Below are 24,431 nucleotides of genomic sequence, written 5' to 3' on the forward strand. Positions count from 1 at the left end.
ATGGCCTCGCCCCCTCCCTATCTCTGTAATCTCCTCCAGCCCCACAACCCCCCGAGATGTCTGCGCTCCTCTAATTCTGCCCTCTTGAGCATCTCTGATTATAATCGCTCAATCCTTGGTGGCTGTGCCTTCTGTTGCCTGGGCTCTGGAACTCCCTATCTAAACCTTTCTGCCTCTCTTTCCTCTTTCCAGACGCTCCTTAAAACATATGTGTCTTTGACCAAGCTTTTGGTAATCTGCGCTAATTCCTACTTATGCAGCTCGATGGCAAATTTTAAAAATATAATAATATTCCTGTGAAGCGCTTTGAGACGGTTCAATACGTTAAAGGCGCTATAAAAAGCACAAGTTGTTGTTGTTACTGTTGGCTATTCCAACACATCCATTTCAAAAAGGGAATGAAGAGCTCTCCCTTTCAAATCCAGATTCCATATTGCAATGATTACAGAGTAGGGAAGTTGGTCTTCTAATGTCTAAATATTTCCACCCATCACCCCAACACCCCAATCCCTTCCCAATATTAGATGGCAGAGTCCTGCTTCCCTCAGTGCAATTTCTGACAAGTGGAAAAAGGGTCGGAAACAAATCCAATCCCATTGTCCACCTCCGCCCGCCCAGTTTATGGCACTTCTACGCAGAATTCAACGCAAAACCTCCGGGCCACGACCATCCAGGCAGATAGATAAACTAAGTGCAAGAGGCAGGAGGTAGCAATCGCAGAGCATTCGTGAACTACGTTACCCAGACTTTACGTACTACACCCTACTACTTCCCAGTCAACAGCGAGAAAGAAGCACCTTCCTTTCAGTCCTCTGCTAATGCTCATCTTCAGCCAGTTGCTAGAAGGTGTGAGATAATAAATTAACTCACCTATTAACGTAGGAACAGGAGGAGGTCGTTTAACCCCTCGAGCCCTCCAGCATTCAATGAGATCATGGCTGATTTGTGAACTAACTCCATTTGGCATATAATCCCTTCAAACCTTTGGTGAACAAAAATTTATCAATCTCAGATATAAAATTAAAAATTGACTATCAACTGCCATTTGCAGAAGAGAGTTCCAAACTTCTACCTCCCTTTGTGTGTAGAAGTGTTTCCGATCTTCAGTCCTGAAAGGTCTGGCTTTAATTTTTAGAATATGCCCACGGTCCTAGACTCTGCAACCAGTGGAAATCGTTTCTGTCTGTCTACCCTATCTGTTCCCCTTAATATCTTGAAAACTTCGATCAAATCACCCCTTAATCTTTTAAATTCGAGGGAATACAACTCTAATTTGTGTAATCTCTCCTCGTAACTTAAGCCTTGGAGTCCGGGTATCATTCTGGTAAACCTACGCAGCACATCCTCCAAGGACAATATTTCCTTCCTAATCTAATTTTCCTCCTTTTTACGGGAATCTCAGCATCACGACCTTAGGGTCAAGAAATCACTGGGGCTAGTTTTGGCTTTGGAAAAAATAAATGCAGTCCCCCCGTCCCCCGCCAATCCAGTTTTCATTTCCGTTTAATTCAATCAGGAGGGGAAATGTATAACGGGTGGCTGAATCAATAAATCTGTATTGTAAATCTGTGGAATTCGCTGCCTCAGAGAGCTGTGGAAGCCGGGACATTGAATAAATTGAAGACAGAGATAGGCAGTTTCTTAACCGATAATGGAATAAGGGATTATGGGGAGCGGGCAGGGAAGTGGACCTGAGTCCATGATCGGATCAGCCATGATCGTATTAAATGGCGGAGCAGGTCGAGGGGTTGTATGGCCTACTCCTGCTCCTATTTCCTATGTCCTTATGTCCCTGCAACGGCTGACTGCTAGGGCTGTTCACCTTTTGGCTCTGATCGAGTCCTCTGAATGGTTGATTCGATGGCACGGAGTTGCCTTGAGTGGTCATTCCCGCCTCTTCCTCACACGCTCCTATTTCTCCCATCCGCTATATTCCACCTCTCCCCACCTCTCACTTTGTGCTCCTCTCACCCGCCCCTCATTTCTCCCCTTTCGCAATGCTCTGGGCAGCCCTGCTCCTTTACCTGCCCAGCCCACCTCTTCCGGTGCTGCAGTCGGAGAATCGCAGGCTCCTTCCTGGTGGCAGGAATCCTGACGGGACCCCGCCATGCATCGGCAGTGACCTCCGGCCCAGGGAATGGGTCAGGATTGGGGCGGCATTGGAACCACCGCTCTGAGGAGCAAGATTCAGTTCGATAAGAACATAAGAACACAAGAAATAGGAACAGGAGTAGGCCATACGGCCCCTCGAGCCAGCCCCGCCATTCAATAAGATCATGGTTGATCTGATCATGGACTCAGGTCCACTTACCCGCCCGCTCCCCATAACCCCTTATTCCCTTATCGGTTTAGAAAATGTCTATCTCTGGCTTAAATTTATTCAATGCCCCAGCTTCCACAGCTCTCTGAGGCAGCGAATTCTGCAGATTTACAACCCTCTGAGAGAAGAAATTCCTCCTCATCTCTGTTTTAAATGTGCGGCCCCTTATTTTAAGATTATGCCCTCTAGTTCTATTCTCCCCCATCAGTGGAAACATCCTCTCTGCATCCACCTTGACATGGCACATTTCAATACATTTGAATTTATGGCCCACTCCTGCTCCTATTTATTATGTTCTTATGTTCTTATGATATCGCCCTTTTCACACAATTGCCTGAAGTCAGATTTAATCCACGAACTGCGAGGAGAATGTTGAGCAAATGTTGACCCATTCCAAGTCACTGCACAGCGGCACGGAGGGCACTAAACATCCCGCTGTAAATAAGATTCACAAAAATCATGCCTGCACCACTGCCGCAGTGATTTTTCTGTCACTCTTCAGAAAATTTCGTGATTATCAGTTCGCAGCTCAAGAATAATAAGTCTGTCGTTCAGAAACATTCTGAACGCAAGTCGAAAGTGGTAAGTGTGGTGAGTGAGCCGCGTTGTTCCGTGCGTGGTTTGGTGAGGGCAGTATCAAGAGCGACGACATCCAAAATCACAGGTCGTGTGTCAATTCAGGCCTTGCAGACGTCACGATCTGCATCATTCAAATGTTGGCGACGAGCGCAGGCAGCGGCAGCGCTGCCAACCTCCACAGAGTTGTGGGCACCGCGTTCTACTCCAGAAACCGTCGGGCCACCATTTTTACAGCAAAAGCAGCTTCGGCGACCGACGCTACACCTCCCAATTTCGCGGCCAGGAAGTAGTGCAAAATATTTGGGGGCCGATATTGGCCTGTTCTGCGCCGGGAGGCACTAACGAGGCGCCAGCCTGTTTTCGCCTGGTGGGGGTGGACTGGTGGGGAGGGCGGGTGGGGGGGGGTGTTGGGGCACGACTGGCTCCCGCGAAACTGCGCGGGAGTTAGCGGAGGCACGAGCACAGTAGATGATATCATCGCCGTGCGCAGTGATCCCTTTCCACCCCCTGTTTCCGCCTCGGAAAGTGCCGAGCGCCCCGTCACGAACCGGCCTGACCTTCGCTCATGGGGTGGAGGTTAAAGGGCAGGTGCGCTGTGCCGTGCATCGCCGTTTTTTTTTTCATTGGCCGACTCTAACTGTTCGGCCCATGCTGCTCTAGAGCAGCATGGGCCCAACCGTGCAGCTCGCCTCTCCGTTTGGGGTAACGGTCTTACGGCCATTGGCCCCGTGCAGCTCCGGTGGCCCAGTGGAGGCCATCAGAGGCCTGGGAGAGTGCGCAGCGGCCCTCCCCCTTTAACGGAAGTGGACGGGCGTTGAAATGCGTCCGTGCTACGCGGAGAAGCCACAAAGGGTTTATGAACGTGCCCGCGTGGTGCCCCGGACATCACCCCAACAGGAAATGGAGCGTGCGACATTGTGATCCACTTCCTGTGAGGGGCGGTGACTCGAATTTCGCGGCCGGGGTGGAGCTTCCTGCGCCAGGCACAACAAGTCCCGCCCCTGCTCAGTTACCGCCCCCAATAACTCCTGCGCAATTTCCCAGGAGCTGCAACTCCTCCCCCACCTGCTTTCCCCCTAAACCGTAACCCAATTTCGCTCCCTTAATGTCTCTATCAGGCTGTGAATCATTTTAAAGGTCTATTCCATCAAAGGTGAGGCTGCTAGATAATGGAATTAATACACTACATGTTGTATGCTGAATGAGGAAATGTGAGCTGAATACTCCCATGAGCACAAAGCAAGAAGGTGACAGTAATAGCGAATTGCTGCAATGGAGCACTAATTAACTTAGACTGTAACAGTTTATTAAATAACGAGAAGGGTGCCTCTTCTGTATTTCAGCTGGTGCTTTATGGACCGTGTGAAGTGCCGCTTTCTCCATTAAATGAAACACAAATATCTAACAGGAAAGCAGAAACCTGGCTGTGTAGGTAACTGCAGAGCACCGTGATTTATGGCTTCTGGTCAGGCATCAGTGGTCTCCGATTTCCTGGGAATACAGCCAACTCTACTTACGATGGTACCTGACAAGTGAATCTTTCTGCTAACTGACTCGGAATGAGACCAGCACGCTGCACTCCCCATGCCAGTCTTGACTGTAGCACACAGCCAGGTTTCTGCTGAGAGTTGAGTTCGGCCAGTCGTCTGACCACAGTGGTGGAGGCAAGATTTCATTTTTGCTCAAGGGGGTGTTTGGGGATGAGTTGGTCAAACCAAAAGGCCTATTTTTCCAACTAAGAAATGTCACAGTAAGGTTCAAATCGACACATCATCACTTCCATTAATCCCTGTTTCCCCCTGGCTGGAGAGTCGTAGTAGTAGAGGGGACACAGTCTCAGGATAAAAGGACAGCCACTTCGGACTGAGATTTATTTCATCAAAGCGTTGTGAATCTTTGAATTTCTCGGCCCCCAGAGGGCTGTCGATGCTCAACCATTGACAGGGATCGATACATTTTTAGATACTAAGGGAACCACCATCATCATCATAGGCAGTCCCTCGGAATCGAGGAAGACTTGCTTCCACTCTTAACATGAGTCCTTAGGTGGCTGAACAGTCCAGTACGAGAACCACAGTCTCTGTCACAGGTGGGGCAGATAGTCGTTGAGTGAAGGGATGGGTGGGACTGGTTTGCCTCACGCTCTTTCCACTGCCTGCGCTTGGTTTCTGCATGTTCTCGGCGATGAGACTCGAGGTGCTCAGCACCCTCCCAGATGTGCTTCCTCCACTTAGGGCGGACTGGTCTTTGGCCAGGGACTCCCAGGTGTCGGTGGGGATGTTGCACTTTATCTGGGAGGCTTTGAGGGTGTCCTTGTAATGTTTCAGCTGCCCACCTTTGGCTCGTTTGCCGTGGACGAGTTCTGAGTACAGTGCTTGCTTTGGGAGTCTCGTGTCTGGCATGCGAACTATGTGGCCTGCCCAGAGGTCCAACAAAAAACCCGGGACCTAAAGAACAGAGGGTGGATGGAGAAAGCACAGGAGATACAGCAGCTGGCCGACAGCTATGATGTGCTGGGATTCTTCATCGCAGTCAAGGCCACCTACGGGCCAAACACCCAAGGCCCCACCCCACTGATGGTCAAGAACGGGGAAATACTCATCAATGACACCAGGGCAGTCAGGGCCCGCTGGAAGGAGCATTTTGAAGATCTCCTCAACCAAGACTCTGCCTTTGACTCGAGTGTTCTCGACTCCATTCCGCAGCATGCTACTCGCCACCACCTCAGTAAAACCCCAATACTGCACGAGGTAGAAAAAGCCATAAGACAGGTTAAAAACAAGGATTCGGGAGCGGATGGAACCAAGGGATATGGGGATGGGGCAGGAAGGTGGAGTTGAGGTTGAAGGTCCGATGTGATCTCATTGAATGGTGGAGCAAGCTCGAGGAGTCATATGTTACACTCCTGCTCCGAATTCTTAAGTTATTATGCTGGCATTAAGCAGGAGCACTTTCTGTATGGTGCCTTGTGTCAGCTCCACAAAGCCAGATTCAAATGTCAATCGAACCAGGCATGATCGATTGAAATCTAGATATCAGGCCTACCAACAAAGGAGCAGTGCAGAAAGAAAGAAGAAAGATTTACATATATACAGCGTCTTTCATGACCACTGGACGTTTCAAAGCACTGTACAGCCAATGAAGTACTTTTTGAAGTGCAGTCACTGATTTACTGTGGGAAACACGGCAGCCAATTTGCGCACAGCAAGCTCCCATAAACAGCAATGTGATAATGACCAGATAATCCATTTGATTGACAGATAAATATTGGCCAGGACACCGGGGATAACTCCCCCAGCTCTTCTTCGAAATAGTGCCCCAGGATCTTTTACGTCCAAGAGAGGGCAGATGGGCAGATGAGTGTTGGGGCCTCGGTTTAACATTTCATCCGAAAGACGATGGAAGTAGATTTATATCCTGTGGATGCTCAGTCATTGAGTATATTCAAGATTTTTGCATACTAATGGATTTAAGGGATATGTGGATAGTGCGGGAAGGTGCAGTTGAGATGGAAGATCAGCCATGATCTGATTGGTGGAGCAGGCTAGAAGGACCAAATGGCCTGCTCCTGCTCCTATCGTTCTTCAATGGTTGAATTGAGGAACTGACAAACGTTGAAAGGATATCCATTGTTTTTTCGTTCTAGTAATCTAAGGCACGTTCCTTCAAAAGAAACTCACAGATATATTGGGTTGGGGTGGGGATGCGGTGAACGGTGCTGTTTGAACATCGATGAACACTCCCTTCCCTTGCCTGCATCACTGCCTGGGTGCAGTGACCATTGAAGGGAAGCGGGTGAAAGGATTTATTTTGCAGCATTCAAGCAACAAATTGAACATCCAAAGAACATTTTCTGAACACCTACTCATACTCACACTCTGTATTAAAAGAATATGATTTCGCTCATCACTTTCTGACAGTCCACTTTCCATTTAGTCCATGTTTTACTACATTCTCCTTGTGGCTTCCGAACAATATGTTCACACAACCCCGGCACTCACTGAATACTGAAAATTGTCTCCCAGTTTCCAATGGCCCTTACCAGAGACATCAGTTATTTCGGTCTCCACCCTCCTGTATGGCTCAGAGACATGGACCATATACAGCAGACACCTCAAAGCTCTGGAGAAATACCACGATCGATGCCTCCGCAAGATCCTGCAAATAACCTGGGAGGACAGATGCACCAACGTCAGTGTTCTTGATCAGGCCACCATCCCCAGCATCGAAGCACTGACCACACTCAACCAGCTCCGTTGGGCGGGCCACATTGTCCGCATGCCGGACACAAGACCCCCAAAGCAAGCGCTCTACTCGGAACTCCTACACGGCAAGCGAGCCCCGAGGTGGGCAGAGGAAATGTTTCAAGGACACCCTCAAAAGCCTCCCTGATAAAGTGCAACATCCCCACCGACACCTGGGAGTCCCTGGCCAAAGACCGCCCTAAGTGGAGGAAGAGCATCCAGGAGGGCGCTGAGCACCTCGAGTCTCGTCGCCGAGAGCATGCAGAAAGCAAAAGCAGGCAGCGGAAGGAGCGTGCGGCAAACCAGTCCCACCCACCCTTTCCCCCAACGACTGTCTGTGCCACCTGTGACAGAGACTGTAATTCCCGTATTGGACTGTACAGCCACCTGAGAACTCACTTTTAGAGTGGAAGCAAATCTTCCTCGATTTCGAGGGACCGCCTATGATGATGATGACTTTCCAAAATACAATCCTCTTTAAATGTTGAACAGCATTTCTTCCTGAGACACAGTTGGAGCCTGGGTTCGTGTCTTTCACTTGGATATGGTATGTGGTGAAAACGCTGACACAATTATCAGATGACAAAGTTGTGGGCGGCATGTTTATTTCAATGTGCGGCGCATTCCAAATTGCCGTGCAGCCGCTCATGCTCAAACCTCGCAGGAATATTGTTCTTCGGTCTTTTTAGTGTCCTTGTGGCTCAGTGGGCAACACACTCGCCTCTCTGGCAGAAGGTTGTGGGTTCAAGTCCCACTCCAGGGACTTGAGCACAAAAAAATCTAGGCTGACACTCCTGAGGCAGTGCTGCGCTGTCGATGGTGCAGTCTTTCGGATGAGATATTAAACCGAGGCCCCGTCTGCTCTCTCAAGTGGACATTTAGAAGAAAAGCAGGGCAGTAATCCCCGGTATCCTGGCCTCCCTCAATCAAAATAACAAGGAAACAGATTATCTGGTCATGATCACATTGCTGTTTGTGGGAACTTGCTGTGCGCAAATTGGCTGCCGCGTTTCCCACATTGCAACAGTGACTACACTCCAGAAGTACTTCATTGGTTGCAAAGCATTTGAGACGTCTGGTGGTCGTGAAAGGCGCTATATAAATCCAAGTCTTTCCGTCTTCTTTCTTTCTTTCGGTAAATTGCTATTTATTTTGATTTCTTTGCAATATTGGCGACAGCTAATCACTATTTCTTGATTTATCTAATTTCTCCTTCTTGATGAGGGCCTTTGCCCTGCAACCAGCTTTCTCGACGGTAGCTAGAATATAAATGACAGGCCATGCTGTACATATTCACCTCCTGTGTCACATTACTGGCAGTTCAAAGTAATTATGGAGCAAATTCAATTACATTTCAGAAATTCTGCCATTATAATTAAGAAAGAAAAAAGAATATCTTGCATTTAGTGCCTTTCATGACCTTGGTATGTCTGAAAGCAAATAAAGTACTTTACAAATTGCAGTCATTGTTGTAATGTAGAAAAAGTGTGCAAGTAAAGAACCCAGTTATCCTCTTGTGAATTTCTGATAAATTAATACAGACTTGTAGAAGATAACAACAAAGACTTGTTTTTATATAGCACCTTTAATATAATAAAATGCACTTCACAGGAGCGTTATCAAATAGAATTTGGCATCGAGCCACATAAGGTGATATTAGGGCAGCTTGTTCAAAGAGGTAGTTTTTAAGGAGTGTCTTAAAGGAGGAGGGGGAGGTAGAGAGGCAGAGAGGTTTAGGGAGGGAGTTCCAGAGCTTAGGGCCCAGGCAGCTGAAGGCACGGCCATCGATGGTTGAGCGACTAAAATCAGGGATGCGCAAGAGGGCAGAATTAGAGGAGCGCAGACATCTCGCGGGGGAGGGGGGAGGCAGGGGGGGGGGTTTGTGGGACTGGAGGAGATTACAGAGATAGGGAGGGGCAAGGCCATGGAGGGATTTGAGAACAAGGATGAGAATTTTGAAATCGAGACCTTGCTTAACCGGGAGCCAAAGTAGGTCAGCGAGCACATGGGGTGATGGGTGAGCGGGACTTGGTGCGAGTTAGGACACAGGCAGCCGAGTTTTGGTTCAACCTCATTTTACGTAGGGTAGAACGTGGGAGGCCAGCCAGGAGTGCGTTGGAATAGTCAAGCCTAGAGATACCAAAGGCATGGATGATGCGTTTATTACTTAATCGGAATAAAGTTCACTTGCACGACATGAAATCCAAATTATTTATTTCCCAGGTTGTGACCATGTTCATTGAAAACACTTCAACTTCTGGCCAGTAGATCTGGGTTTAATATTATAGCCCGAAGAGAGAAGTTGCACGCTGTGACTTGAATTAAGCAAAGTGAATGCTTGTCTGTGCCATTAGCTGGTAAGCAGAATAGCGTAGATAATTAAAGAACAGTACTGAAGGTTAAATCTTTCAATCTTCCAGCCTGCACTTAACTTAGAAGCCAGTATGTGGTCGGTTGCTAATTTTATACTTCAAATCACTTGTGGCAGACTTTGTAACAATGGTTACAAAAGACTGTTGTTGATGCAACCTACTGCACCGATTATCTCTAAATGCCTCAACAGAATTGTGGTTTAACGGTATCCTCAAACTAGATTCCCTGCCTTCATTTACAAAAGAGAAATTCTTCCACTGGGTCAGATTTCAATCTTCAAACGAGCTAGATTTGAACACTCATTTATAACATGCACAATTTAGCTGCCGCATTTCCGACAGTGACTACACTTCAAAAAGTACTTCATTGGCCGTAAAGTGCTTTGGGACGTCCGGTGGTTGTGAAAGGCTGTATGAAAGTGGAGTTGAGATTGAAGATCAGCTATGATCTTATTGAATGGCGGAGCAGGCTCGAGGGGCCGTATGGCCTACTCCTGTTCCTGTTTCTTATGTTTCTTATGTTCTTAAGTCAATCTGTCTTGTAAATAACCAATTACTAATGAGACATGCGTATTTGTCCCACCCAACAATATCAAAAGCAACCTGCAGTGGGATTGCATTTATATAGCGCCTTTCTTGACCACCGGACGTCCCAAATCATTTTACAGCCAAATGCAAGTCTTGCTTTCCTTTTATAAATGCTCTGTTCATGATGGCATGGCTACGCTGGTCAGGTCACATGGTGTCAATGTCTGATGAGCGAATCCCAAAGAAAACCATTTGTGGCACGCTGGCAACCGGGAAGCGATTTTTGTGGTGGACAAGTAGATATAAAAACTGCTTAAAAGCGACACCGAAACAGGGCCAAATATTTGTCCATCAATGGGAATAGCTTGCTCAAGGTAAGAAAGCATGGCATAAGAACCATCACAAAGGGACCTCCTCCTATCAGACCCGTCACATTGCTGATGCTGAATGCAAAATCCCAGCTGAGGAAGTCTCCCTTGAAAAATCAAGATTTCCAAACCGGTTTTGAAAGAGAATTACATACAGAGCAATGGATTAGGCACTGAAACATCTATCAGTTGTGCTTTTGTGTGTGTTTCTATTTAGGTGTGGTGGGATTCTGTTTTATATTAGCAGTAGGTGTAATATATTTGCTTCATGGATTCTTTGCTTGAGAATTGATAGCAACAGATTGCTATTAAGAACTAGTTGGTTTATTACACTACACATTACCAGTTCATCCACCAGGCTCACAACAGCATACCTCATCGTGGATGACCGAGACCCAACTGGCCGGGGTTTTATTGAGTCTGGTGAACATCACGTGACTGGCTCAGCCACTCACAATGCAACATCTCTACAAACCTGTGAGCATACACACAAGTGTATGCATTACAGTAGGTTTATGTTTTTTTTACAAAAAACACTTTGCACCAATGTTCTCTTTAAGCTGCGCTGCTGCGCATCGCTCCAGTGAACCCACGCAGCCCGCTTGCTGGCTTTTCAATGTAAAAATCGCACACAAACGGTATTTTGAATGGCCAATGCTGCTCCTTAAAACATAGAAACACAGAAAGATAGAAAATAGGAGCAGGAGTAGGCCATTTGGCCCTTCGAACCTGCACCACCATTCAATATGATCATGGCTGATCCTCTATCTCAACACCATATACCCCACTTTTTCCCCATAGCCCTTGATGTCTTTTGTTTCTAGAAATCTATCTATCTCCCTCTTAAATATATTCAGTGACTTGGCCTCCACAGCCTTCTGTGGTAGAGAATTCCACAGGTTCACCACCCTCAGAGTGAAGAAATTTCTCCTCATCTCGGTCCTAAATTTCGTATCCTGTATCCTGAGATTGTAACCCTTTGTTCTCGACTTCCCAGCAGGGGAAACATCCTCCCCACATCCAGTCTGTCCAACCCCGTCAGAATTTTATACGTTTCAATAAGATCCCCTCTCATTCTTCTAAACTCTAGTGAATACAGGTCTAGTCGCCCCAATCTCTCCTCATATGACTGTCCTGCCATCGCAGGAATCAGTCTGGTGAACCTTCGCTGCACTCCATCTGTAGCAAGTATATCCTTTCTTAGGTAAGGAGACCAAAACTGCACACACTACTCCAGATGCGGTCTCACCAAGGCCCTGTATAACTGTAGTAAGACATCTTTGCTCCTGTACTCAAATCCTCTTGGGATGAAGGCCAACATACCATTTGCCTTCCAAACTGCTTGCTGCACCTGCATGTTTGCTTTCAATGATTGGTGTAAAAGGACACCCATGTCCCTCTGTACATCGACGCTTTCCAAGCCATCGCCATTTAAATAAAAGTAGGGTAAAAAAAAATTACAAGAAAGATTGCTTTGCACCAATTTTTTATTAAAGAAAAAATGTGTATAATATTTGCACCTGTGAGTATGCTCACAGGTTTGTAGAGCTGTTGCCGTGATTACATCTGAGCCAGAGTGTCCCTGGAGATGGAGCACGCGGTGTCCACTGGTACGCTCACGGCCTTCTGTGAGCGGTGGGCGCTGGTGGGACTGGAGTACATCATCACTCCCCGGCAATCAAATATTAATTTGAACCATGTCCAAAGTTTAATTTGTTCAAGTTTGTCGGTTTTAGTGCCAACCCCGCCTTTTAGCCAGGGGGCACTTGTATAATTTGTGTTTTTACTGCCCTCAAAAAAAAAACAAGGAGGCACTTGAAAAGTATTTGGAGTGTGAGCCCCTTTAATCAGGGGGCACTTGATTACTGATACAACTAAAATAGTTGGAGAGCTGCTGACCCCCCGGCAACCAAATTTTAAGTTGAATTAAGTTTCCTTTATAACTTTATTCGGAAATTTGTAGCTTCTAGTGCCCTTACCAAATGGGGACACTTGATTTAAAGTTACAATTAAAATAGTTGTAGAGCAGTTGCATTGTGAGTGGCTTAGCTGGTCACGTGATGTTAACAAGACTCAATAAAACCCCAGTTAGTTGGGTCTAGGTCATTCACGATGAAGTATGCAGTTGTGAACCTAGTGGATGAACTGGTAATGTGTAATGTGATTGTTAAACCTTTGCTTATAAACCAATTAGTTCTTAATAGCAATGTGTTGCGATGAATTCTTAAGCAAGGAACCCATGAAGCTAATAATTTACAATATACATTAATGATTTAGACGAAGGAGTTGAATGTAATATCTCCAAGTTTGCAGATGACACTGAGCTGGGTGGCAGTGGGAGCTGTGAGGAGGATGCTAAGAGGCTGCAGGGTGACATGGACAGGTTTGGTGAGTGGGCAAATGCATGGCAGATGCAGTATAATGCAGATAAATGTGAGGTTAGCCACTTTGGTGGCAAAAACAGGATGGCAGAATATTATCTGAATGGTAACAGATTAGGAAAAGGGGAGGTGCAATGAGATCTGGGTGTCATGGTACATCAGTCATTGAAAGTTGGCATGCAGATACAGCAGGCGGTGAAGAAGGCAAATGGCATGTTGGCCTTCATAGCAATAGGATTTGAGTATAGGAGCAGGGAGATCTTGCTGCAGTTGTACAGAGCCTTGGTGAGGCCACATCTTGAATGTTGTGTACAATGTTGGTCTCCTAAGCTGAGGAAGGACATTCTTGCTATTGAGGGAGTGCAGCGAAGGTGCACCAGAGTGATTCCTGGGATGGCAGGACTGACATATGAAGAAAGATTGGATCAACTAGGCATATATACACTGGAATTTTGAAGAATGAGAGGAGATCTCATAGAAACATATAAAATTCTGATGGAATTGGACAGGTTAGATCAGGAAGAATGTTCCCAATGTTGGGGAAGTCCAGAACCAGGGGTCACAGTCTAAGGATAATGGGTAAGCCATTTAGGACTGAGATGAGTAGAAACTTCTTCACCCAGAGAATTGTGAACCTGTGGAATTCTCTACCGCAGGAAGTTGTCGAGGCCAGTTCGTTAGATATATTCAAAAGGGATCAAGGGGTATGGAGAGAAAGCAGGAATGGGGTACTGAAGTTGCATGATCAGTCATGATCATGTTGAATGGTCATGCAGGCTCAAAGGGCCAAATGGCCTACTCCTGCACCTATTTTCGATGTTTCTATGTTTCGAATACACTACCAGTACTATCAGAGGAATGCATTTTTTTGCCAACCAACTTATCTCATGTTTATAGTACAAGTGCACAGATCCTGCTCCTGGCTCTGTTAGGAACAAGAGAGTGTCATCGCTACCAGTGCTCTTATATCAGCTGGAGAAATACCACCAACGATGTCTCCACAAGATTCTGCAAATCATCTGGGAGGAGAAATGCACCCGCATTTGCATCCTTGATCAGGCCAGCATCCCTAGTATTGAAGCACTGACCACACTCAACCGGCTCCGTTGGGCGGACCACATTGTTCGCATGCCCGACACAAGACTCCCAAAGCAGGCGCTCTACTCAGAACTCCTTCATGGCAAACAAGCCAAAGGAGGGCAGTGGAAACATTACAAGGACACCCTCAAAAACTCCTTGATAAAATGCAACATCCCCACTGACACCTGGGTATCCCTGGCCAAAGATCGCCCTAAGTGGAGGAAGATCATCTGGGAGGGCGCTGAGCACCTCGAGTCTCGTCGCCGAGAGCATGCAGAAAGCAAGTCCAGGCAGCGGAAGGAGCGTGCGTCAAACCAGACTCCCCACCCACCCTTTTCTTCAAACACTGTCTATCCCACCTGTGGATGTTGTGTATCTGTAAGGTATGCACTCTCATGTTCAACCACCAGGGAATGCATCCCCTGAAGTCCCAACGGATCCCAGCATCCCTTGGAAGCACTGTGTATAAGCCAGCCCCGAAGGCCTGTTCCTCACTGGAGTGTATTAATAAAGACTGAGGTCTCTGTTACTTTAACCTCCCTGTGTGCAGTCTCATCTGTGTCAGGAATACAACAACTGGCGATGAGTATATGAATACAACGCAAAGATGCAGCAAACTGTGGGAATCCTGGAGAAGTTCTCGGAGGGTGAGGACTGGGAAGCCAATGTCGAACGGCTAGACCAATACTTTGTAGCCAACGAGCTGGACGGAGAAGGAAGCGCTGCAAAAAGGAGAGCGGTCCTCCTCACGGTCTGCGGGGCACCGACCTACAGCCTCATGAAGAATCTTCTGGATCCAGTAAAACCCACAGATAACTCATATGAGGAGCTGTGTACACTTGTTCGGGAGCATCTTAACCCGAGGGAAAGCATGCTGATGACAAGGTATCGGTTCTACACATGCCAGTGATCTGAAGGTCAGGAAGTGGCAAGCTACGTCGCCAAGCTAAGGCGACTTGCAGGACAATGTGAGTTTGATGGCTACCTGGAGCAAATGCTCAGACTTTTTTGTACTGGGCATTGGCCACGGGACTGTAGAGACACCAACCCTCAGTAAGGCCATTGCGATAGCATAGGCGTTTATGTCCACCAGTGATAACACCAAACAAATCTCTCAGCACACAAGTGCTAGCAATGTTCATAAATTAACTGGAACTGTGTCTGCGAGCAGAAATGTGCAGGGCAGAAACCACGAGTCTGCAACTGCCAGCAGGCCTCAAGTGACCCAGATGACTCAGAGTCCCCAACAAAGGATGAATGCAAGGCAATTCACACCTTGTTGGCATTGTGGAGGCTTCCATTCAGCCTATTCATGCCGCTTCAAAGGGTATATTTGCAAGAGCTGTGGAACAATGGGACACCTCCAACGAGTTTGCAGACGAGCTGCAAGCTCTGCAAAACTTGCTAACCACCACATGGCAGATGAAGATCGGTCCATGGTGGATCAAAGCAATTTCGAGCCTCAGAGAGGAGGCAGATGCTGAAGTACACAGGGTGCACACATTTTCGATGAAATGGCCACCGAAAATGCGAAATGTAAAATTCAATCGCTTACCCGTAGTCATGGAACTGGATACTGGCACTAGCCAATCCATCATGAGTAAAAAGATGTTTGAGAGACTGTGGTGCAACAAAGCACTCAAACCAGTTCTGAGCCCCATCCACACGAAACTGAGAATGTACACCAAAGAGTTTATCACTGTCCTGGGCAATGCCATGGTCAAGGTCACCTACGAGGGCACGGTGCACGAACTGCCACTCTGGATTGTCCCGGGCGATGGCCCCAAACTGCTTGGAAGGAACTGGCTGGGCAAAATCCGCTGGAACCGGGATGACATCCGAGCGCTATCACATGTCGATGAGGCCTCATGTACCCAGGTTCTTAACAAATGTCCTTCCCTTTTTGAGCCAGGCATTGGAAACTTTTCTGGGGTGAAGGTGCAGATCCACTTGGTCCCAGAGGCACGACCCATTCACCACAAGGCGCAAGCGGTACCTCACATGATGAGGGAGAGAGTGGAAATCGAGCTGGACAGGCTGCAAAGCGAAGGCATCATCTCCCCATTGGAATTCAGCGAGTGGGCCAGTACTCAAAAGTGATAGCACGGTCAGGATTTGCGGCAATTATAAAGTAACTATTAATCGTTTTTCGCTGCAGGACCAATACCCGCTACCTAAGGCAGACACCCTATTTGCGACGTTGGCAAAAGGCAAGACATTCACCAAGCTCGACCTGACTTCGGCCTACATGGCGCAGGAGCTGGAGGAATCTTCGAAGGGCCTTACCTGCATCAACACGCACAAGGAACTGTTCATCTACAACAGATGCCCGTTTGGAATTCGGTCAGCTACAGTGATCATCCAGAGAAACATGGAGAGCCTACTCAAGTCAGTACTATGCACAGTAGATTTTTAGGAAGACATGTTGGTCACGGGTCGGGACACCGTCGAGCACCGACAAAACCTGGAGGAGGTCCTCCAGCGACTGGATCGCGTAGGGCTGCAGTTGAAGAGGTCAAAATGCGTCTTCATAGCAACAGAAGTGGAGTTTTTGGGGAGAAAGATCGCGGCGGACGGAAGTCGGCCCACAGACGCCAAGCCAGAGGCTATCAGGAATGCGCCCAGGCCACAGAACGTCACGGAGCTGCGGTTGTCCCTGGGACTCCTCAATTATTTTTGCAACTTCCTACCGGGGTTAAGCACCCTCTTAGAGCCCCTACATGTGTCATTGCTAAAGGTGAGAATAGGGTATGGGGAAAAAAACAAGTAATTGCTTTTGAGAAGGCCAGAAACATTTTATGCTTCAAAAGCTGCTTGTATTGTATAACCCGTGTAAAAGACTTGTGCTAGTATGTGACGTGTCGTCGTATGGAGTCGGGTGTGTATTACAACAAGCTAACGTTTCGGGGAAATTGCAAGAGCTTGTCTAAAGCCGAGAGGGCCTACAGCATGATTGAGAAAGAGCCATTAGCGTGTGTGTTTGGAGTATGCATCAGTACCTATTTGGCCTCAAATTTGAGCTGGAAACCGATCACAAGCCCCTCACATCCCTGTTCGCTGAAAACAAGGGGATAAATACTAATGCCTCAGCCCGCATACAAAGGTGGGCACTCGCGCTATCAGCATATAACTATACCATCCACCACAGGCCAGGCACCGAGAACTGTGCGGATGCTCTCAGTCGGCTACCATTGCTCATCACGAGGGTGGAAATGGTGCAGCCTGCAAACTTGTTGATGGTGGTGTAGCCCGCAGACTTGTTGATGTTCATGGAAGCACTTGAAAATGATAAATCTCCTGTCACGGCCCGCCAGATTAGGACTTGGACCAGCCAAGATCCTCTGCTGTCCCTAGTAAAAAAACTGTGGACTGCATGGCAGCTGGGCCAGCATCCCTGTTGAAAAGCAAGAGCCAATCAAGCTGTTCCAGCAGTGAAAGGACAAGCTGTCCATTCAGGCAGACTGCCTGTTGTGAGGTAACTGCGTAGTGCTACCCAAAAAGGGCAGGGAGATGTTCATCTCGGATCTCCACAGCACACACCCGGGTAAGTAAAGATGAAAGCGATAGCCAGATCCCACATGTGGTGGCCCGGTATCGACTCTGACTTAGAGTCCTGTGTACGGCAATGCAGCGTGTGTGCTCAGTTGAGCAACGTGCCCAGAGAGGCACCACTAAGTTTGTGGTCCTGGCCCTTCAGACCATGTTCAAGGATCCAGGTCGACTATGTGGGCCCGTTTCTCGGTAAAATGTTCCTGGTGGTGGTGGATGCTTTTTCAAAATGGATTGAATGTGAAATAATGTCGGGAAGCACCACCATCATCACCATTGAAAGCCTGAGGGCCATGTTTGCCACCCACGGCCTGCCTGACATACTGGTCAGTGACAACGAGCCATGTTTCACCAGTGCCGAATTTAAAGAATTCAAGACCCGCAATGGGATCAAACATGTCACCTCGGCCCCGTTTAAACCAGCCTCCAATGGGCAGGCAGAGTGGGCAGTACAAACAATCATACAGAGCCTTAAACGAGTCACAGAAGGCTCACTCCAAACCCGCCTGTCCCGAGTACTGCTCAGCTACCGCACGAGACCCCACTCGCTCACAGGGGTGCCCCCGGCTGAGCTACTCATGAAAAGGACACTTAAAACCAGACTCTCGCTGCTTCACCCCAACCTGCATGACCAGGTAGAGAGCAGGCGGCAGCAACAAAATGTAAACGATGGTCGCGCCACTGTGTCACAGGAAATTGATCTGAATGACCCTGTGTATGTACTAAACTATGGACATGGTCCCAAGTGGATCGCGGGCACGGTGATAGCTAAAGAAGGGAGTAGAGTGTTTGTAGTCAAACTAGATAATGGACAAATTTGCAGAAAGCGCCTGGATCAAACGAGGCTGCGGTTCACAGACTGCCCTGAATAACCCACAGCAGACACCACCTTTTTCGAGCCCACAACACACAACCAAAGGATCAACGACACTACCCCGGACCAGGAAATCAAACCCATCACGCCCAACAGCCCAGCAAGGCCAGGCTCACCTAGCAGCCCTGCAGGGCCAACAACACGCCAGCCCAGCGAGGGCACAGCCAACACACCAGAACAGACATTTGTACCGAGGCGATCCCCCAGGGAAAGAAAGGCTCCCGACCGCCTCACCTTGTAAATAGTTTTCACTTTGACTTTGGGGGGGCGAGTAATGTTGTGTATCTGTAAAGCATGCACTCCCATGTTCCGCCACCAGGGTGTGCATCCCCTGAAGTCCCAAGGGATCCCAGCATCCCTTGGGAGCACTGTATATAAGCTGGCCTCTAAGGCCTGTTCCTCACTCTGGAGTGTCTTAATAAAGACTGAGGTCACTGTTACTTTAACCTCCCTGTGTGCAGTCTCATCTGTGTCAGGAACACAATGGTGAGAGAGATTGTAATTCCCACATTGGACTGTATACTTTTCGAGCGGAAGCAAGTCTTCCTCGATTTCGAGGGACTGCCTATGATGATGATGATCAGCCATTTGAGATATGTAAGCAGTGATGCAGACAGCAATCCTGCTTTTGCACCAAGGCAGAATTCATCCACACGGAAGTCTGATCATAATCAATTGTGAGTGTTGATACATCTCACACTTATGTAAATTTAATGCAGCTGGAATTTAAAATTTAAGACATTAGTGGCTACTAATACACATTATAGTCCTTTAATAAAAAAAATAAGACTAGCAAAGTATTGAAGTTTCAACCATAATTCCCTGAATTTGTTGGTAGTCTGAGGTTTTAACACCTGATAATTGTTGCAAGTTTGAAAAGACAAATTATTATCTTCTTTGAAGGATTCATCAGTGTACATAATGGCCTTTAAACCTGAGACATTTTTGCTCCAGGAATGTCATTGCAATATTTTTATCTTTGTTAATTCGACTTGCTCAGCTTCAGTTATAATGGCTGTGCAAAATGTTCTTGCTCATTATTGACTTGTGCCTCATTTGCTGAATTGAATTCATAATGATTTCTAGTCATTGCTAATTATGTGCCACTGATGAAGCAGAGAATGGGAAATGTACCTTCTCGATTTCAAATATTCAATCAGATAGCCGGATTTTTAATGGGTTGACTGGTAAGTGTATAGTTTTAGTAGAAACACATGGATGACATACTGTCTCCATGAATGATGTTGAAATAGCTAAAGGCGAAATTGGAAGAGATCTCGGGATGTTATAAGTATCGGTACTTCACGTGTCCAGTCACTGAAAAGCAAATAAAACGCTGAATATTCAGTCAGATCAGTAGCGTTAATGGATATCATGCTGAATCTGCATATTGTACCTGGCAACATCCAGCTCTACCTCACTACCACTTCTCTCGACACCTCCACAGTCTCTAAATTGTTAGACTGCTTGTTCGACATTCAGTTCTGCATGAGCAGAAATTTTCTCCAATTGAATATTGGGAAAACTGAAGCCATTGTTTTCGACCACCACCACAAACTTTGTTCCCTGGCCACTGACTTCATCCCTCTCCTCAATTTCTATCTGAGGCTGAACCAGACTGTTCGCAACCTTGGTGCCATATTTGACCCGAGGATGCAGCCCAGCGGCAACTTACAAAACAGCCAGCCCAAACTGCACCAACTGATCTCGAAGGATAAGAAGTAAAAAGATTTAAATTGTCGTAAGGTTACTAATCTTCAGAAAAGTAGAGGAGGAGACCCTGAACTAAAAATTGATTAATCTAAGCTTTTGGAATTTAATACAAGCTTTTGGAATTAAGCTGGACGATTAAGGACATTCCTGCGGTCAGGAACCAAAACTGACTTCATGCATAATGACAATGGAGTTGTCATATGAGGCCTTGAACTTGATTGACCAGGGTGGGGAAAACAGCCACTGGAGACATCGAGTCTGTAAAAAGACAACAAAGGAATCACCACAGGTGGACATTTTTTGGGAACGATGTGTTAAGATGAGAAATCAACTTGAGCCTTGCAGACTCAGTGTGCAAATGGGAAATCAGACAAGTCCATTTTTGCAGCCAATCAACCAAGGGGGTCACAAAACAATGTATCGATGCCAACACTTTATCAAAACCGCTGTGGTGGGAGATTAGTCAAAACCTGGATATAAATATGCGGGCTAGAAGCAGCTCAGGGGACCATGAATCGACCACGAGGAGACCACGAGTCGACCAGCATTGTTCGGCGGGAAACATGAAGATGGATACCGAAGCAAAGTGAGGTACGGAACATATAAGGAAGGAACAGCACTGCAGAGAATGGTCAGAAGGAGAACCAACTGGTCACGGAACCAATGATCACGAACCTACAATAGCTACAGCCAGGAATGGCATTGTATGTTTTCAGTTGATTTCTCTGAGAAATCCAGTCCTGTGGTTTTAATCGATTTTTATGTAATAAAACTGACACTGGGTTAGGCCTTTCCCACTATAAATTCCGAGGCCTAAGAATCAGAGTAGAGTGAACAATAAACATTTTACAGTGTGACGTCACAGGAGAGCAGGCAAGTGATTGGTTGGTCAGTTTATCTCTCTTTTCTTGTTCGTTGGTTGAAATTAAGAGCTAGGATTATAAACTAAACGTTCAACACTTCAAAATGCGATGATACAGAAAAATCTAAAAATCCTTGTACATGAAACACTGTAGGGTGTTTGTTTGTTTGTTCACTCCACTCTGATTCTCAGACCTCGGAACTTATAGTGGGAAAGAACAACACGTGACACAAAATCGTAGGCTTAACCCAGTGTTCAGTTTTATTACACTACAAAAACCCGACTATAAATGACAGGACTAGACTGCTGAGAGGAATTTGACTTTAGACGTACAATCACCAGCCCGTTCTCTGCAGTGCATGTTCCTTTCGTGTCTTTCTCTCTCTTCCTCCTGCTTCTGTGTTCCTTCTGCTCCCTGCTTGCTGTTGCTTCTTTTGTATCTCCTTCTGCTTCTGCTTAGCAGTTGTTTCTTCTGTTCTTCCTGTTCGGCAATCTGTTTAGCTGTGTTTTCTTCTCTTCCTGTTTTCCTTGGATTTGAATAAACATCCCACTGTGACGAGATTCGATTTAACAATCCATTGAACTGTTTTGGTGATGAGGTTGAAATGCTGTTAGTCCAAAAATTTGCACCTTGTGAGGGGGTCCTTTGTTGTTACAGACTTGACGTCTCCGAAGGCTCCTTCCCCAACCTGGTTAATCGAGTTCAGGGCTTCATGTAACATTCCATTGTTGTTATGCATGAAGTCAGTTTTTTCTCCTGTTCACAGGGTGTTATTAATTATCCAGTTTAATTCCACAGCTTGTATCAGTTTTATTAGTTCATGGTCTGTGTTTTTTCCTGAAGATTAGTAACCTTGCACACAAAAAGTTAGCATGCAGATACAGCAAGTAATTAGGAAGGAAAATGGAATGTTGGCCTTTATTGCAAGGGGGATAGAGTATAAAAGTAGGGAAATCCTACTACAACTGTACAGGGTGTTGGTAAGACCACACCTGGAGTACTGCGTACAGTTTTGGTCTCCTTATTTAAGGAGGGATATACTTGCACTGGAGGCAGTTCAGAAAAGGTTCACAAGGTTGCTGCCTGAGATGAAGGGGTTGTCATATGAAGAAAGGTTGAGCAAGTTGGGTCTATACTCATTGGAGCTTAAAAAACTTAGAGGTGATCTTATTGAAGCGTTTAAGATTCTGAAGGAGCTTGACAAGGTAGATGCAGAGAGGATGTTTCCCCTCGTGGGGGAATCTAGAACTAGGGGGCATCATTTCAGCATAAGAGGTCACCCATTTAAAACGGAGATGGTTGAGCGATTAAAATCGGGGACACTCAAGAGGCAATAATTAGAGGACTGGAAAACAGGAGAAGTTCCACCAACGCTGCCGCCGCAAAATCCTGCAAATCCATTGGCAGGATTGGCGTACATTGCTTCCTCTCCACAGATGCTGCCTGACCTACTGATATTTCCAGCATTTTCTGTTTTTATTCCAGATTCCAGCTTCCGCAGTATTTGTCTTTTGCACCTATGTCAGTGTTCTTTCTCAGGCCAACATCCCCAGCATCGAGGCATTGACTACGCTCAATCAGCTCCGATGGACGGGCCACATTGTCCGCATGCCTGATACAAGAGTCCCGAAACAAGCACTCTATTCCTAGCTCCGTCACGGTAAGCGAGTCCCAGGAGGGAAAAGAAAAAGCTTCAAGGACATCCTCAAAGCCTCCTTTAAAAAAAAACGTAAGACCCTCATTGACTATTGGGAACCCCTGGCCCAAGATCGACCAAATTGGAGGATTGACATTCGAGAAGGCGCTGAACACTTGGAGTCTCTTCGCCGGGAGGATGCAGAAGCCAAGTACAAACAGCGGAAGGAGCGTACGACAAACCAAGCACTCCATCCACCCGTCTCTCCAACCAACATCTGCCCCATCTGTGACAGCCTGTAGATCGCGCTCAGGACTCACTAGTGACCTTACAACCCATAATATTGGAGTGGAAGCAAGTCATCCTCGACCCCTGGGGATTGCCTAAGAAGAAGAAGAGAAGAATACGAGGAGCGCAGAGATCTCTTCCTCACTAATGCTCTTGCATTTTAAGATGCTGCACTCCACAGGTCAGTTGGTCTCTGTAAATGTATTTCCCCGAAAGTACTTTTGTGGAACAAAAGAAAAGCTCAATAAGTTCCAAAGAACGGCCATAAGTATATATATATTATAACACATAATAATAGCATCATCATCATTATAGACAATCCCTCGAAATGAGAATGACCTGCTTCCACGCCAAAAAAGGATAAATTCACAGGTGTTCCAATGAAGGAGCTAATATTCCAGGTCCTGAATTAAATCCTGAAGGGTGGAAGATGCCTGTGCGTGGAATTTTTAACGTGTGGTGACTGTTGCACACCAGCCACCACATGGGCTTGACAGAGCTCGGTCTTGGTCCAGTGGCAAGGATTACCCAAGACGACTTGAGACCTGCTCTGCTGCACGGAGCTAGTGCGCACACATATCGCAGTTTGGGCTGGGCCATGCTGCCCCAGAGCCCCAATGTCCCGAACTCTCGTCTCTCCTGGGCCTCGATCACATCCCTCCACAATCTCTCACTGCTCCTTCGCCCCGATCTCACCGCTCCTGCTGTATCTGCCAGTATCTGCCAGTATAATAGCAAGTTTGGTGATGGTAACGCTTGTTGTCAGCAATATTATCTCTTCACAGTACCATTGTGTACTTGCATTGAGACAAATATTAATTTAAGCTTGCAAATAAATATGCGGGTGGTTGATTGGGTTAACAACTTAATGGTCTTGAAATGGCGGTCGGCACCATAGCTAAAGAGTACGGCACGACCTCCGAATGAAATCCGCACTTATTTGGTGTGAGGCCACAAATGAAAACTTACTTTGAAATACTGCAGAGTTGTTCACAGTGCAATGGCCCATGGATCCCAGGGACACGCCATTCTGTATAAGGGTACCTGGGATCACATGGGGTGGCGTTCCTTTCACTAACCAATCAGGAAACAGAAATCTCCAATGCCCAACATCAATCAATTTGTAAGTTAAACACTGTGAATATTTGTTTGACAAGCGCAGTACTTGGCTTTAAAAATCAGAGGGAATAGAAACATAGAAAATATGTGCAGGAGTAGGCTATTCGGCCCTTCGAGCTGACACCAACATCATGGCTGATCATTCACCTCAGTATCCCTTTCCTGCTTTCTCTCCATACCCCTTGATCCCTTTAGCCGTAAGGGCCATATCTAACTCACTCTTGAATATATCGAACGAACTGGCATCAACAACTCTCTACAGTAGAGAATTCCACAGGTACACAACTCTCTGAGTGAAGAAGTTTCTCCTCATCTCAGTCCCAAATGGCTTACCCCTTATCCTTAGTTCTGATTTCCCCAACATCGGGAACATTCTTCCTGCATCTAACCTGTCCAGTCCCATCAGAATTTTATATGTTTCTATGAGATCCCCCCTCATTCTTCTAAACTCCAGTGAATAAAGGCCCAGTCAACCCAATCTTTCCTCATATGTCAGTCCTGCCATCCCAGGAATCAG

Source organism: Pristiophorus japonicus, chromosome 5, assembly GCF_044704955.1.
Source record: "Pristiophorus japonicus isolate sPriJap1 chromosome 5, sPriJap1.hap1, whole genome shotgun sequence".
NCBI classification, from domain to species: Eukaryota; Metazoa; Chordata; class Chondrichthyes; family Pristiophoridae; genus Pristiophorus; species Pristiophorus japonicus.